Source organism: Hyperolius riggenbachi, chromosome 1 (genome assembly GCF_040937935.1).
Source record: "Hyperolius riggenbachi isolate aHypRig1 chromosome 1, aHypRig1.pri, whole genome shotgun sequence".
In the NCBI taxonomy this organism is placed as follows: Eukaryota; Metazoa; Chordata; class Amphibia; order Anura; family Hyperoliidae; genus Hyperolius; species Hyperolius riggenbachi.
In genome coordinates, this window is record NC_090646.1 from 177,595,322 (window position 1) to 177,609,977 (window position 14,656).

Genomic DNA, 14,656 nt, shown 5'->3' on the forward strand with positions numbered 1-14,656 from the left:
TTTAAATCGTCTCTTTTTTTCTGTCTTTAAATCTAAGAGGATTGTTATTGCTTTTGTGCACTACAGTGAGTGCACTGTTCTTTCATATGTGGAGTAATGACTGCTGTTTCATACATGGGGTAATGACTGCTGCTTTCATATGTGGGGTAATGACTGCTGCTTTTATATGTGGATTAATGACTGCTGCTTTCATATGTTGCAAAAGTTAGCATTTCTTATGTGGGGTAATGCTTGTTGCATTTCTGTATTTATTATTCTTTTATGTAAGTGAGGATGACTGTTGCATTTGATATTTTGGAGTAATTGTTTCTGCATTTGCCATTGAGGGGCTCATAATCAAATAGTCACTGAATGGAAGTCTAATACATGACCCAAAAGAAACACAATAATAGAAGAAATTGATGTATCTCATAGTTATACATTTTGCTAGTACCGAATTGGACCCACTTTTGCCTCCAGACTACCTTAAGTCTTCATGGCATTCCTCAGAGATTTTGGTCTATATTGACATGATAACATCGCCCAGTTGCTGCACATTCGGGATGTGTATCTCCCGTTGCACCACATTCCAAAACTCCTTTATTGGCTTATGACTATGGAGGCCAAAGAAGTACACTCAACTCATTATGTCCAAGAAACCAGTTTTAGATGATCTGAGCTTTGTGACATGGTGCATTATCCTGCTGGTAGCCTTCAGAAGCCATCAGGTACACTTTGACATCAATCAGTGTAAAGAAAGCACCCAAGCTGTGAAAAGCTTGTCATGCTTTTTTCAAAGAAATAAAGAGCTTTAAATACTACAGATGGTGCTGGCTTGACTGAGGAGGAATCAGGTACACTTTGGTCATGAAGGGATGGGCATGGTCAGCAACAACATTTAGGTAGGCTGTGGCATTTAAACATTGGCCAGGTGGTACTAAGGAGCCTAGACTGTGGTAAGAATATATCCACCACTCCATCACACCACTACCAGTAGCCAGGATGAATCCATGCTTCCTGAACCACTCATTGGCAGCTACCCCCCCCCCCCCTTTGCCACAGCACCCACGGGTGTTTTGTATTCCCATCCTTCCTCCTTCAAAATAGTTTTCAAACATCCTTTTTGCAGGAGCTAGTTAATGTAGTTAATGTAACATTAAAATGTACACTACATACATTTGCAAACAAAATAGATATTTATTTGGACCGGGGTATGCATTTGGGCTGGGGATAGCGTAAAAGGGCCACTAGGTTTTGTTTTCCCCCCAGGCCAAAAGGTCCCAGTCCTCCCCTGCCCAGCAGAAGCTTGTTGCCAGCCAAAGTGTGAAACATTTTTTCCTATCTTGACTTTTGAACAGCAGCCAGTTGTCAGCAGAGCAGGCAGCTGGGATTCATAACATGACAAAGAGCTTTATCAAGTGAGCAGCAGAGTGACTTTCTCAAATACCAGGGCAATGTTGCTATTACTCCTCCTTCCACATCCTCCCTTCTGTATACAGAGGAAGCGAGCTCTAGAGGAGTGAATGTCACTCCAAGGGATAGGCTTAGTGGCAAAGGAACTATAATATGCTATCAAAAAAGATACAAATCAATTGTTTAAGATGTGTGCTTCCAGGTCAGTAAAACCAAACAATGTACATAGAAGCATATGAAGAATTATTTCTGAAACCCTAGGGCAGCTTGACTTTGCTGTGCAGGTTTACCCCAAAAATCCATACATTTAGGGGGAGGGGGTATTGCAAGTAGCCCCATCATGGGTTGACTTATCTCAATTTTTAATGCTGCTTGTCAGATGCAATGATTGTAACATTGTTGATTTACTGTACAATGAGCTTTAACCTCTTCAGCCTATCTGGACAAGTATACTAGTCCAGATAGGCGCCGCTCAAGTCTAACTGGATGCGTAATTATCTGCGTCCAATGTGTAAGTGGTGGAGCATGCGCTCGGATTCAGCGGCATTTCTGTATTGGCGATTGGGGAAGGGAAGCAAGGCTTCCTCGAACCAATCACAGTGCCTGATTCCCGATCAGTGGCCATTGCTAACACATGCATCTAGTATCACTCATGTGACCGTTCTCAGCCATGGATCTATCAGTAAGCGGATTCACTCTGCGCCGCTTCTAACTGGCGGCTCCGGCCTGCAGATGTATCTCATATCGGCTTCCAGTAGTTGCGTAAGTATGGACACATGGTCAACCAGTGCTATGCAGCAGAGTGAATCCGCTTACTGATAGATCCATGGCTGAGACCGGTCATGTGAGTGATACTAGATTCATGCGTTAGCAATACAGTGGTAGAGGTTTGACACATATCAAGTGTCTGTAATGAGGGTGTATGCACTTTGATGCAGAGGCGTGTATTGTGGTTCTATACACACGGGATGATGCTTTTGTACTACATGAGACCTCTTCTGAATTAACTTGGGACAGTTTTGTGCTTTCTCTGGGCCTAAAGAATTAAGTATGCATACATTCTTTCAACAGGAGTGCACTCCAATTAGGACGTTGTTGCCCTAGATCTTAGCTGGTCCCTCAGTGTTTTTAGGGGAGGGTATACTGTATGTAATGTCTGTTGTCCTTTAGATGGCCATTTGTCATGTGTGAATTACCTTATTAAAGTTCATATTTTTATACCAGCTTTACGCTCCCCATATGCTGCTTTTTGATGGTCCATAATTTTATATAGGTCAGACGAGCCTAGTGGGTTGATATCCCGTATCCTCTGTTTGATATTGTCAATAATTATTTTACTAGTTTATTTTCAGATTAGGTTTGCTTTAAGGTTATGTGTTTTGACAGTTTATGAATCAGAGTGCGCTTTGTATATCAGATCCACAATCTGTAGCCAAGCAGGACAGATCATTCCAAGAAAATTAAATGCAAGGGAAAAGATATACAGTATAAAAATAAGTATAATAATTGATATACAGTATCTTGGAAGATCATTTTATGATGCATCATGACATTCTTATAGCAAATGCGCATAAAAACACATGCAATTGATATGCAGACCAGTTATGATTTTGGTCATACCCCTATTACATAAATCCATTTCAATCATTTAGTTTGTTATTGTGGCATTCATTGGTAACTATAAATAAAACATACTCTAGTCTGCAGTATTCATTGAGTGTATGGATTGGTTAGGATGGGAATTTCACATAGGAAATGGGAAACAGCTGCACCAAGGGATTTCTCAGGAAACAAACATGGTGAGAACATAATAATTTAATGTTGTTGTTGATATTTTCCCCTGGAGCACTGGCACAGGAATTACAAATATTTGGCCTGGTTTGGAGCGAATCGCAAACATGTGTTGTCACAGTCATTTTTCAAATTAGGTGGCTAAATATTTAGCAAAGTTGACAATGTACAGTTGTCCAGACAGTCAGATCAGATCATGATATATTGAAAACAATGACAACAGTAATAATGAATGCAAATATGTCTAGGTGCTGCAATGGAATTGAAGTTTGTCAAACCATAAGCCAGTGGGAAAAATGAAAAACAAAAAAAGTTTTTCATCGTAATCCTGCTTGGTTCACACATAAATCTGCACATTTCCAGTCTGGTTCAGTACTGTCCTGTCAGTTTTGCATCAGTTTTCTATCAGTTTTACCTGACTGGACTGGAAATGTACACCTCTCAAGTGTGAACACATCACATACGTACAGAACTTGATCGGAAATGGGCACCTCTTATGTGTGAACGCATCCTAAGGCCTGGAACCCACTAGAGCATATTTTTTGGGAGAACTTTCAATCAGTAGCGATTTCCCTAAACGCTCTGCCAATGTGAATGGATGGGACAGATTCCACTAGAGCGATTAAGGAAATTGCAATCGCAGGACATGCAGCATTTTGGGAGCATTTTCATTCTAATGAATTGTATAGGAGCAGGGAAAACACTCCCTAAATCGCTTGCAAAACACTATCACAAATCGCTAGTGATTGCTATAGCGATTTGCGCTTTTTATTGAGTTCCAGGCCTAAGTCAGTTATATCAGCCAATTTCCTGTCTATGCCTAAGTCAGCACAGTCATTCAAGGCTAACATCTATTAGAAAATGTGAGCCTTGAGAAATGGGAATTTAAAAAAAGGAATTTTGGAGACGTTCCACTTATGTTAGACAGTGCAAAATTAAAAGCTGTATTAAATAACAAGTTTCAAAAACTAAATAGGAAAATGAACAGCTTGTACAAGTACCAAACAGGTGGGTCCTTCAAATGCAAAGATAACTACAAATAATCATATAAAAGTTATAGTATAAATTATTGTTATTATGATTATTTTTATAACGCTGACATGTTCTGCAATGCATTACAGAACACATTAGTCATGTCACTTAACTGTCCCTCAGAGGGGCTCACAATCTAATCCCTACCATAGTTATATGTCCATCACGGTTTAGGGCCAATTTAAGGGTGTCAGAAAGGGGGGGGGGGAGAAGGGGAAAGGTAAAGGGGAGAAGAGAATGGGAAAGAGGGGATGGGAGGTCCCTTTCCCAAGACTCATGACTTCCAATGCATGTTTGGGGATGTTGGGGTTAGCTTTAAAGTGAAGACTCTTAAATACTATGTTTGTTACTGATTTTGGCACCCGCCTTATCAGTTTTTAATAAACAAGAACACTCCTTATAATGAATGTGAAATGCAGTTTTGGTGTTTGAACTTGGATCATATGCCGTACATATTTGACATGAACATTGGTCACTCGATTTAAACTCGTTTCAGCCTGTCACGGACGGTTGCGGGGCCGCAGGCGCGTCCTGGAACCGCCCGTGAAGAAAAAGCAATCGCACTCGATTCCCTGCATCGATTGCGCTTCAAATCGGTACAGTCTGGGTTGAGTGTGTAGGGACAGCTGAAGTCCTTTTCTTAGCAAAGAGAGCACCATCCTAAAGGCTGGATGGCTCTTTTGATATGCTAATGAGCCTGGGCCCAGAGAGCCCCTGGCTTCAAGCTGTGCTGATGGCCCATCCATCAGGTATAAGGTGACAAGCGCCATGGCAGAAGCAATCTAGTTGGGCTAAAAGCCAGACCCACTGGCTCATTCCCAGCAGGGGAGGCGACACCTCGCTGGCTGCTCCAAACTTCAAAGAGCCTTTGCCTGGGAATAACCTGAGTCTCATAGCAAATCCATAACTTCCCAGATCTGTCATATTTCTGGGGTTCCTGAGATGGCAGCTTCGCCAAACGTGGGGGATGTGTAGCATGAGCCCCGGTGCTGGTTCTGAGGAAGTTTCAGAACATTCTGAGGTAAGGACTGCCAGTTAGGCAGTTTGAAAGTGCCTGATGATACCACAGGGGTCCCACCCCTCATGTCTGGTATCAGGGCGCTGGGTAAATCAAGACAGACCTGAAAATGTTAATAAATCTGCCCTGACCTGTACGGTTCTGTGAGATAGAGCCCATATATGGGTAGATATGATTTCTAGCCCCAGGATAAGGGGAGGGCTCATCTCATCTTCTAAGGGGGCAGGGGAGGACTGGGACCTTTTGGCCTGGGGGGAAAATGCAACCCAGAGGCCCTTGAAGGGGGGGGGGGTAACGACAGATGACAAAAATGGGCGTGACCATGTCATGCTGTGGGTGGAGTCAACTGCATGACATGTCAGTATGGACCAAAAATCTCAGAGGAATGCCATAAAGAATTAAAATTAAGGCATTTCTGATGGCAAAAAAAAGAATATATTCAGTACTAGCAAGACATACTGTACCTAATAAAGTGGCTTGTGAAATACAGGTAGTCCTTGGTTAATGAAGGAAATAGGGAATGTAGGTGTGTTCTTAATCTAAATCTATCAGAACACTCATTTCTGTGCCTCTTCTGTCCCCCTCTATGTCACCTATTCCCCCTGTGCCTTTTTTGTCCCCCTCTGTCTCTTTTGTCTCCCTCTGTGTCACCTCATGTCTCTTGTTCCTTTTTTTCCCTGTGTCACTCTTGTTCCCCCTGTGCCCCACCCCCATGGCTCCTGTGTTCCCCCCACTGTGGCTCCTTTGGTTCCCCACTCCCCGCAGCGGGAAGAGCAGCAGTCTACTCACCTACTCCTGGGTGCCTGCATGATAAGCGTCCTCCTCTGCCTGCTCCCTCCTAATGCCGGTGTCGCGTAATGATGTGACCAATATAATCCAGCAGTAGGGGGTACCAGTGAGGAAGATAGGAGAATGCTTATCATGGAACCGGCCGTGCAGGGAGTAACCATGGTACCTGGAGGCTAAGTGACAGGAAAGTCACCATAGTTACTCTCAGCTTGAGGAGAGCAGAGAGATTTGCCATTGTATCGAGGACATGTGAGTACTACTCTTAAGGGGGGCTGTGGAGCACAGGGACAGCTCAGCCTAATGCCCCTGCAGAGGGTGAGGAACCAGGCATGGCCACACGCCTCCCTGATCACACTTCCATAGTTGGAAATGTTTGCAGCGTGCGCAGTACCAATTTTTAGCAACTTCGCAAACGCAGAATGCTCCCGGCTGTGGGAGCACAATTCAGGAGGCACATGCAACTTTCAGAGGGAACAGCTGCTGAATGGATATCAGAGAGGAACAAGAAGGACAGCAGGGAGAGGGAATGGTGGGGAAACAGGCATGTGCAGAAGTGCATGACTGGCTAGATTACCAGGAGGGGGTTGTGTAATATTACAAGACAACAAAGCGGCCAGCGAGGGAGCACCTCATGGGGCTGGAGGATGCCCCAGGTAAGTATAAATACACCAGTACACAACTCAGGTACACTTTAAGGTTTCTTTTAAAGGACTTCCAATGCAAAGTAAAAAAATCTATTTTTTAATCACCTAGGGCTTCTTTTGGCCCCGAGCAGCAGTCACAGTTCCTTGCCGCAGCCCTGGTCCTCTTCAATGTCCCTGCTGGCCGTCCACAATGATGGCTACCCGCCAGGTGGTCTGGTCTTCTGTGCCTGCACGTATACATCTGGCGCATACTGGGCGTGTGCAAAACTAATGCTCAGGAGCAGTATGCGCCAGATGACGCGGACTCAGGCGCAGAAGAGCCGACCCTACCAGCAGGTAGACATCATTGCGGACGGCCAGCAGGGACACTGAAGAGGACCAGGGCTGCGGCAAGGGACTGCGACTGCTGCTTGTGGCCAGGAGAAGTGTGATTTAAAAAAGAGATTTTTTTTTTATTGTGCATCGGAAGTCCTTTAAGTAAAGTAGTAAGTGTTAGTGATATAGTACAGTATATCAGTGTGCAGTCAAACTAGAAGAATATATAAATATGCATCCAAAGAGCCAGTGCTGCAAAAAGCTACAACTAGCAGGCAGCAGTGAAAGGGTTACATGTACACAGAGCTGGCCAGTTCAAAACAAAGTAAACAAATGAAGAGGAGAGGTGTCCGCTTACAAAGAACATTGTCTGGTCAGCCGCTGATGTCTGGCTGCAGTGATCTGTGCCCTGTCTCTTCCAGCTTCAAGGGGCAGGACGCTGGGAATCTGGGATTGAAACTTCTGCGTTCATTTCACCAGGCAGCACTGAAATCCTCCGGTAGCCTGGCCACTTCAAATGACGCGCTAGAGAGCCACCTCTGCTCTCTCTTCACTGGCTGGCTGCTACTACAGGCAGGGGGCAGGACCTCTGTTGCCTAGCAGCACCTCGAGATTCACCAACACGCACTGCATTGGGCCGGAGGAGAGAGAGGCTTCTATGAAAAAGTGTAGGAAAACATCCTAGCGGCCCTGATGAAAGGTGCAGGAGGCGGCCCGGGGGGCAATCGCCCCCTGTCCCCCCAGGCCAGTCCGCCTATGTAAGGGGGTGTATGGCTCCCCGCCCTCACTCCCTCCTACTGAAGCAGGGGCATAAGAATGGCAGAGGACCCAAACTCAGTGTCCTCCACACTGAAACATCTTGAGCTCATCAGATGCCAGCTTGAGGATATGCTGGCATCCACCTGGTCTGAACTCTGAACTCAAATTGAAACCCAGAACTCTGTTTTCCCACAAAAAGGACATCTTTCCAGGAACTAAGTATTTTTCTCCCTTCTTTTATTTTTTATACTGGCTATTACTGTTTTAATAATTGTTGATTTTAATAATTGTCTGTATATATTAATTATTTATATTGCGTGAATAAACGACTTTCTCCAAGTCATTCACTGTCTGCTACCCTGCTTATCAGCACACACAGAACTGATCCCGGGTCTCTGAAGATACGCTACTGTTTGTTTGTTGTTGGCTAGACAGAATAACGTGTGTTTAACCGTTTTATTCGCAGGATTAGTCAGTCAGTTAATGGGCTCCACGGTCCCATAGTAACCGCGGTGGTGGCAGTACCCTGAACCAGTGGGTGAAGTTGTAATTACCCGTGTCTCACAGGCTCCCTTCTGAGTTGTCTGCGGCTAATTCTTAACGGTTCCTGCGCATTGACTGCGACCAGAGTTCGCACGATCTGTGCGCTGGCACCGTTTAGAAGGCTAAGTGCGGTCAGCCACTAGGGCTCCTGTGACAGTGTTAGGCAGCGGTTGGGACCTGTGTTGTGCTGAAAGTATCTGCGATAGCGCTAGCGCTATCGAGAAACGAACTAATTCGTTGGTGTAGCTGGAAGGCAATATATTTTTTATATATACAGAGAGACTGTGTAGCCAGTACCCCTCCACAAAAGTTTTATTTTATTTGGCGTGGAAATGTCCGGGAACTACAAGAAAATGTGCCTGGCGGACCTGCAAAATCTTTGTCAAGAGAGAGGCATTGATGTCGGCCGCAAGAAACAAGGGGACCTGGTAACGGAATTGTTTCAATGGGATACCCAGCAACTGCAGGAGCTGGATGTGTCTGCTGAGGTAGACGCTGACCCATCTGACTCAAGGCAAGGGGAACCAGAGACTGAGACTCCTGACCGTACAGAGGTTGTGCATCCTGAGGGCCCTGCATCAACAGTTACGCAGGAGAATGTCAGTGTGGACCCCAATCCCCGAGTTTCTGAAAGTACTCGCCTGGAACCGGCCAGTACTGGACTGTCCGTTTGTACTGATCCGCTAATGCAGCAGGCATTACAAAAGCTGATGGACACTGACCTGGACAAGTACCTGCAGTACATGCGTGAGGAGCGCCAATCTGCAGAAGCGCGGACAGAGCGCCAAATGCGGGAGGAACGGGAGCGGCAAGCTGCTGCTGCTGCTGCTGCTGAACGCCACGCAGAGAGGGATGCCGCTGAGCGAGAACGGGAGCGCCAATCTGCAGAGGCGCGGGAGAGACGACAGCATGAGCTCAACATGGCAAAGGTTCAACAGGCCAGCCGGAGTTCACCGCCCAGCCTCCCTGCTGAAGGAGCTGCACCACCCGTAAGTGCAAAATTTAAATTTGCTAATATTGAAAAAGACACAGACATTGACTTGTTTTTGCGGTCTTTTGAAAAAGCATGCCGTCAGTATCGTCTGTCCCAAGACCAGTGGGCCAGACATCTGACACCTTTGCTGCGCTACAAAGCGCTTGATGCCTTCGCAGAATTGCCTGCGGAGAAGGATAATGATTATGCTGCTATAAAAGACGCTATCATTACTAAGTACCAGCTGACGCCAGAAGCCTATCGGAAAAAGTTCAGGGCCTGGCAGAAAAAGCCTTCTGATTCGTACCGAGATGTGGCCAGCAGCTTGCTCACCACACTCCGCCAGTGGACACTAGGCCTCACCAAAGGGTCTTATGATGTCCTGGAGGACTTGATAGTCCTGGAACAATTTCTGAACATTTGCCCTGCTGATGTACGACAGTTTGTGTTAGAACGCAGGCCGGCTTCAGCCACGGTCGCTGCAGACCTTGCTGAGACTTTTGCAACTACCCGGGTGGCTGATACCCGCAGAACTGTCCCATCCAGCTGGAGAGGAGGTCAGCCCAATACCTCGGCAGACCCTCCTGCCCCTGTGAGCCGTCCGCCACAGAGGCCACCCAGCGCAGCTGCTGCACCCAGGCCTGCAGCGCCTGGAGAGGTCACCTGTCACTACTGCCGCCAGCCCGGACACATGAAATTCGACTGTCCAGAGCGGAGACAGACACCACCAGCACCTGGATCATCTGCATCACCTGCACCTCACCCACAGCAGAGGCAACCCGCCAGCGAACCACAGCCTGGATCATCAGATTTTGTCCTGTTTGCACGCGGACAGGAAATCCGCGACCGAACTGACCAGCAGCAACTTGTTAGAGTGAACGGCAAAGTTGTCACCGGATTTCGAGACACCGGAGCTGACATCACGTTAGTTCACTCACATCTTGTGCCAAAGGAGAGCATCAGCTCCAGCCGATCCCTTGCCCTTACTGGAGTAGAGGGCACCCTTTTTCACATAGCCCACGCGACAGTGAAGCTGGATTGGGGAGTGGGAGGAATCCAAGAAAGGGTTGTTGGGGTTATGAAGGATCTCCCAGTCCCTGTGTTGCTGGGGACTGATTTGGGCAAGCTTGTGTCCTACTATGAACCTGCCACGACCGCCTTGTCGCTCACGGAAGGAGACGGACTCTCCACCCACCACCAGGTACTTTATACACTTGGGGGAGCACCAGGGGGAGGTGGGTTGAATGTGCCCAGTTCAAGGGTACCAGGTTCAATAGTGCCTGCTTCAAAGGCACCTGAGTTTGATGTACAGACTGTCTGTTGTGATGATGCTGTAACTGTACCTGAGTTTACTGTACAACCTGTCTGTAATGAAAAAATGTCTATACCTGTCAATGTCATTACTGCATGCAATGATGATCTGAGTAATGTCCGTCTGTGCCATTCTGACAGTGTACCTGTGGTAGCAGTACCGCGCAGCTGCACTGCTCAGAACCCGTGCTCAGAACAGGTGGAGGGGGTTCCAGCCTCCTCCCCCTCCTCTGACCGCAGGGATGAGACCTTTCAGCCGCTGGCCTTGTGTGACATGAGCCAGTTGGCTGAAACTGACAGCGCCGTATTCTCAGCCGCACTACAACGTGACCCAAGCCTGGAAGTGCTCAGGCAGCAAGCCGCTGAGCCCCTCGCAGACGGGGCCGCTTTCAAGGTGTACTGGGAAGGTGGGAGACTGTACAGTGAGTCTGTACAGCCCCCTACAGGTAGATCCCACGCGAATACCAAATGGCTTGTGGTCCCGAGTGCGTTCAGGGGACATGTGCTGAAATCCGCACATGGTACTCCTCTGACAGGGCACTCAGGGGTCCGCAAGACACTTGCCGGTATTCGGAAACAGTTTTATTGGCCCCGGATGAACAGGGATGTAGCAAACTACTGCAGGGCATGTGCCGTCTGTCAGGAGCTGGGAAGGTCCAGGGATTCCCGCGGGGTTCCCTTAGGTCCACAGCCACTTAGCAGGGGAACCCCGCGTGGGCTGGCTGTTGACCTAACCAACCCACTGCCCGTTGTCAGCAGTCCCGGCAGACACCACGTCCGACTGCAGTGGCGCAAACGCCCTGTCCAGAATGGTCCATGTCGGGTCAACCCTGACGGTAGCAGACCGCGCCCGGTCCAGGGGAACCGAGCCACAGGCTCCAATAGGTTTTCCCGCCGCACCGGCAACCCGAGACCCGTCAGCCAGGTTGGCCGACACGCAGCGGGCAGCCGACCCCAGAACGCCAACGGGGAACTAGATCAGATCTCGCAGGTTAGCGGCAACGACACACATCTTGCTGATGAATGTCTATCTGCCTTCTCCCCAGGGAGGGCTGTCACGGACGGTTGCGGGGCCGCAGGCGCGTCCTGGAACCGCCCGTGAAGAAAAAGCAATCGCACTCGATTCCCTGCATCGATTGCGCTTCAAATCGGTACAGTCTGGGTTGAGTGTGTAGGGACAGCTGAAGTCCTTTTCTTAGCAAAGAGAGCACCATCCTAAAGGCTGGATGGCTCTTTTGATATGCTAATGAGCCTGGGCCCAGAGAGCCCCTGGCTTCAAGCTGTGCTGATGGCCCATCCATCAGGTATAAGGTGACAAGCGCCATGGCAGAAGCAATCTAGTTGGGCTAAAAGCCAGACCCACTGGCTCATTCCCAGCAGGGGAGGCGACACCTCGCTGGCTGCTCCAAACTTCAAAGAGCCTTTGCCTGGGAATAACCTGAGTCTCATAGCAAATCCATAACTTCCCAGATCTGTCATATTTCTGGGGTTCCTGAGATGGCAGCTTCGCCAAACGTGGGGGATGTGTAGCATGAGCCCCGGTGCTGGTTCTGAGGAAGTTTCAGAACATTCTGAGGTAAGGACTGCCAGTTAGGCAGTTTGAAAGTGCCTGATGATACCACAGGGGTCCCACCCCTCATGTCTGGTATCAGGGCGCTGGGTAAATCAAGACAGACCTGAAAATGTTAATAAATCTGCCCTGACCTGTACGGTTCTGTGAGATAGAGCCCATATATGGGTAGATATGATTTCTAGCCCCAGGATAAGGGGAGGGCTCATCTCATCTTCTAAGGGGGTGTATGGCTCCCCGCCCTCACTCCCTCCTACTGAAGCAGGGGCATAAGAATGGCAGAGGACCCAAACTCAGTGTCCTCCACACTGAAACATCTTGAGCTCATCAGATGCCAGCTTGAGGATATGCTGGCATCCACCTGGTCTGAACTCTGAACTCAAATTGAAACCCAGAACTCTGTTTTCCCACAAAAAGGACATCTTTCCAGGAACTAAGTATTTTTCTCCCTTCTTTTATTTTTTATACTGGCTATTACTGTTTTAATAATTGTTGATTTTAATAATTGTCTGTATATATTAATTATTTATATTGCGTGAATAAACGACTTTCTCCAAGTCATTCACTGTCTGCCACCCTGCTTATCAGCACACACAGAACTGATCCCGGGTCTCTGAAGATACGCTACTGTTTGTTTGTTGTTGGCTAGACAGAATAACGTGTGTTTAACCGTTTTATTCGCAGGATTAGTCAGTCAGTTAATGGGCTCCACGGTCCCATGGTAACCGCGGTGGTGGCAGTACCCTGAACCAGTGGGTGAAGTTGTAATTACCCGTGTCTCACAGGCTCCCTTCTGAGTTGTCTGCGGCTAATTCTTAACGGTTCCTGCGCATTGACTGCGACCAGAGTTCGCACGATCTGTGCGCTGGCACCGTTTAGAAGGCTAAGTGCGGTCAGCCACTAGGGCTCCTGTGACACAGCCATCTCTCAGAATTCAAGACTATTCCTGACCCCCATTTCTTTATTAATAGTAAAGGAGTAGTATTCATGTGTCACATAGTTGCATCTGGTCAGTTAATCAGCTTCCAAGAATTAGCGTCTAAACATAATATATCACCTACATCTAGTTTTCGGTACCTGCAAGTCAAACATGCCTTTAGCAGACAATTTACTCAGCTACCTATCCAGACACACAACTCCCCAATATTAACTCTGATGCAAGAAGGCCCAGTTTGACATCTCATAGGCCCTATGACATAGGGGAAGCTTACAAAACATAATTACAGCATAAAGCTCTTGATGTCACCCTGTCTTCACGCAGTAAATGGGAAACAGCCGGACTACATATTGGTGATGAGGACTGCGAGGATACAATGGAGGTAGTTAAGAAAGTATCTCCCTGTGCTTGAGAAAAGATTACACAGCTATACATACTACACCAGGCATATCTTACCCTGGCCCAACTAACTAAATGCAAATCCACAGCTGTGAATGAGTGTCTTAAGTGTAAACTCCCTGCTCCCACATTTATGCACCTTATATGGGACTGTCCTGTTGTATCGGGATACTGGCACCAGATAGCCAAATTTCTGCATGACAAGATGGGGTGTCCAACAGTCAGTGACCCGATTTTAAGTGTTCTAGGTGTGATACAGGACGATGATATAGTCTCTCTGCTTCGTACCTTTCTCACTGAAACGCTACTTAGGGCAAGGCAAGAGGTGTCGTGCAGATGGCTAGCACCATTGCCACCTCTATTCATTGATTGGATTAAGAGGGTTTATTAGTACCTTGCTGTACAAAAAACGTATAGCGGTGCATAGAGGCTCCACAAAAAAGTTCCACCTGGTATGGAACAAATGGAAGAATCATGCTACGTAACCTGTATTGCACTATGGGGCACTTACAATTTCATGCAAAGTGTATAGTCATAATGTTTGCACAGGTGTATTATATACGTATCCTTTGTACGCCTCACGCCTCACAGTTGCCACTTACTTCTTTTGTTTGGCTTAATGGCCTGATATTGGATAACCTTGATTGCTGATAGGATGAGATGATTACTATTTATTCAACCTTAACATAGCTCTGAATTATAACATACGTGTCACATATACTAGTATAGTACACAAAAGATGCTGATTGCCCGGCACTCTGAGGCGGGGGGTGGGTAGGTCTGCTGCACCTGTGATAGTAAACAACCCTGTCCCTTCTAAATCCTTGCTGCAACCTGGTTCTTTGTGTGTCGAAGCGTGCAAACAGACAATGGGATCAACATTTCATATGCAGTACACAAAGGACAGTCCGTGCACAGCTCCCTTGGAACACTTTTATTCTTCCAGTGATATTGATCAGCAGATGGATAGGCACATATACACAAACAGCTTCATGTTATTAGACACATGTGTAGATACATCTGACCTGTGCCGTGGACGGGTGCGGGAGGGTGACCAGGGGAAGATAGGACTGCGCGACAGCCGTTTCGCGCCAGTGTGGCGCCTGTTCACGTGCAAATGTCCTGGGCAAATGGCGGCGTGTACGGGCCTCCGTAATGCTACTCGGAAGCCCCGCCCACCACG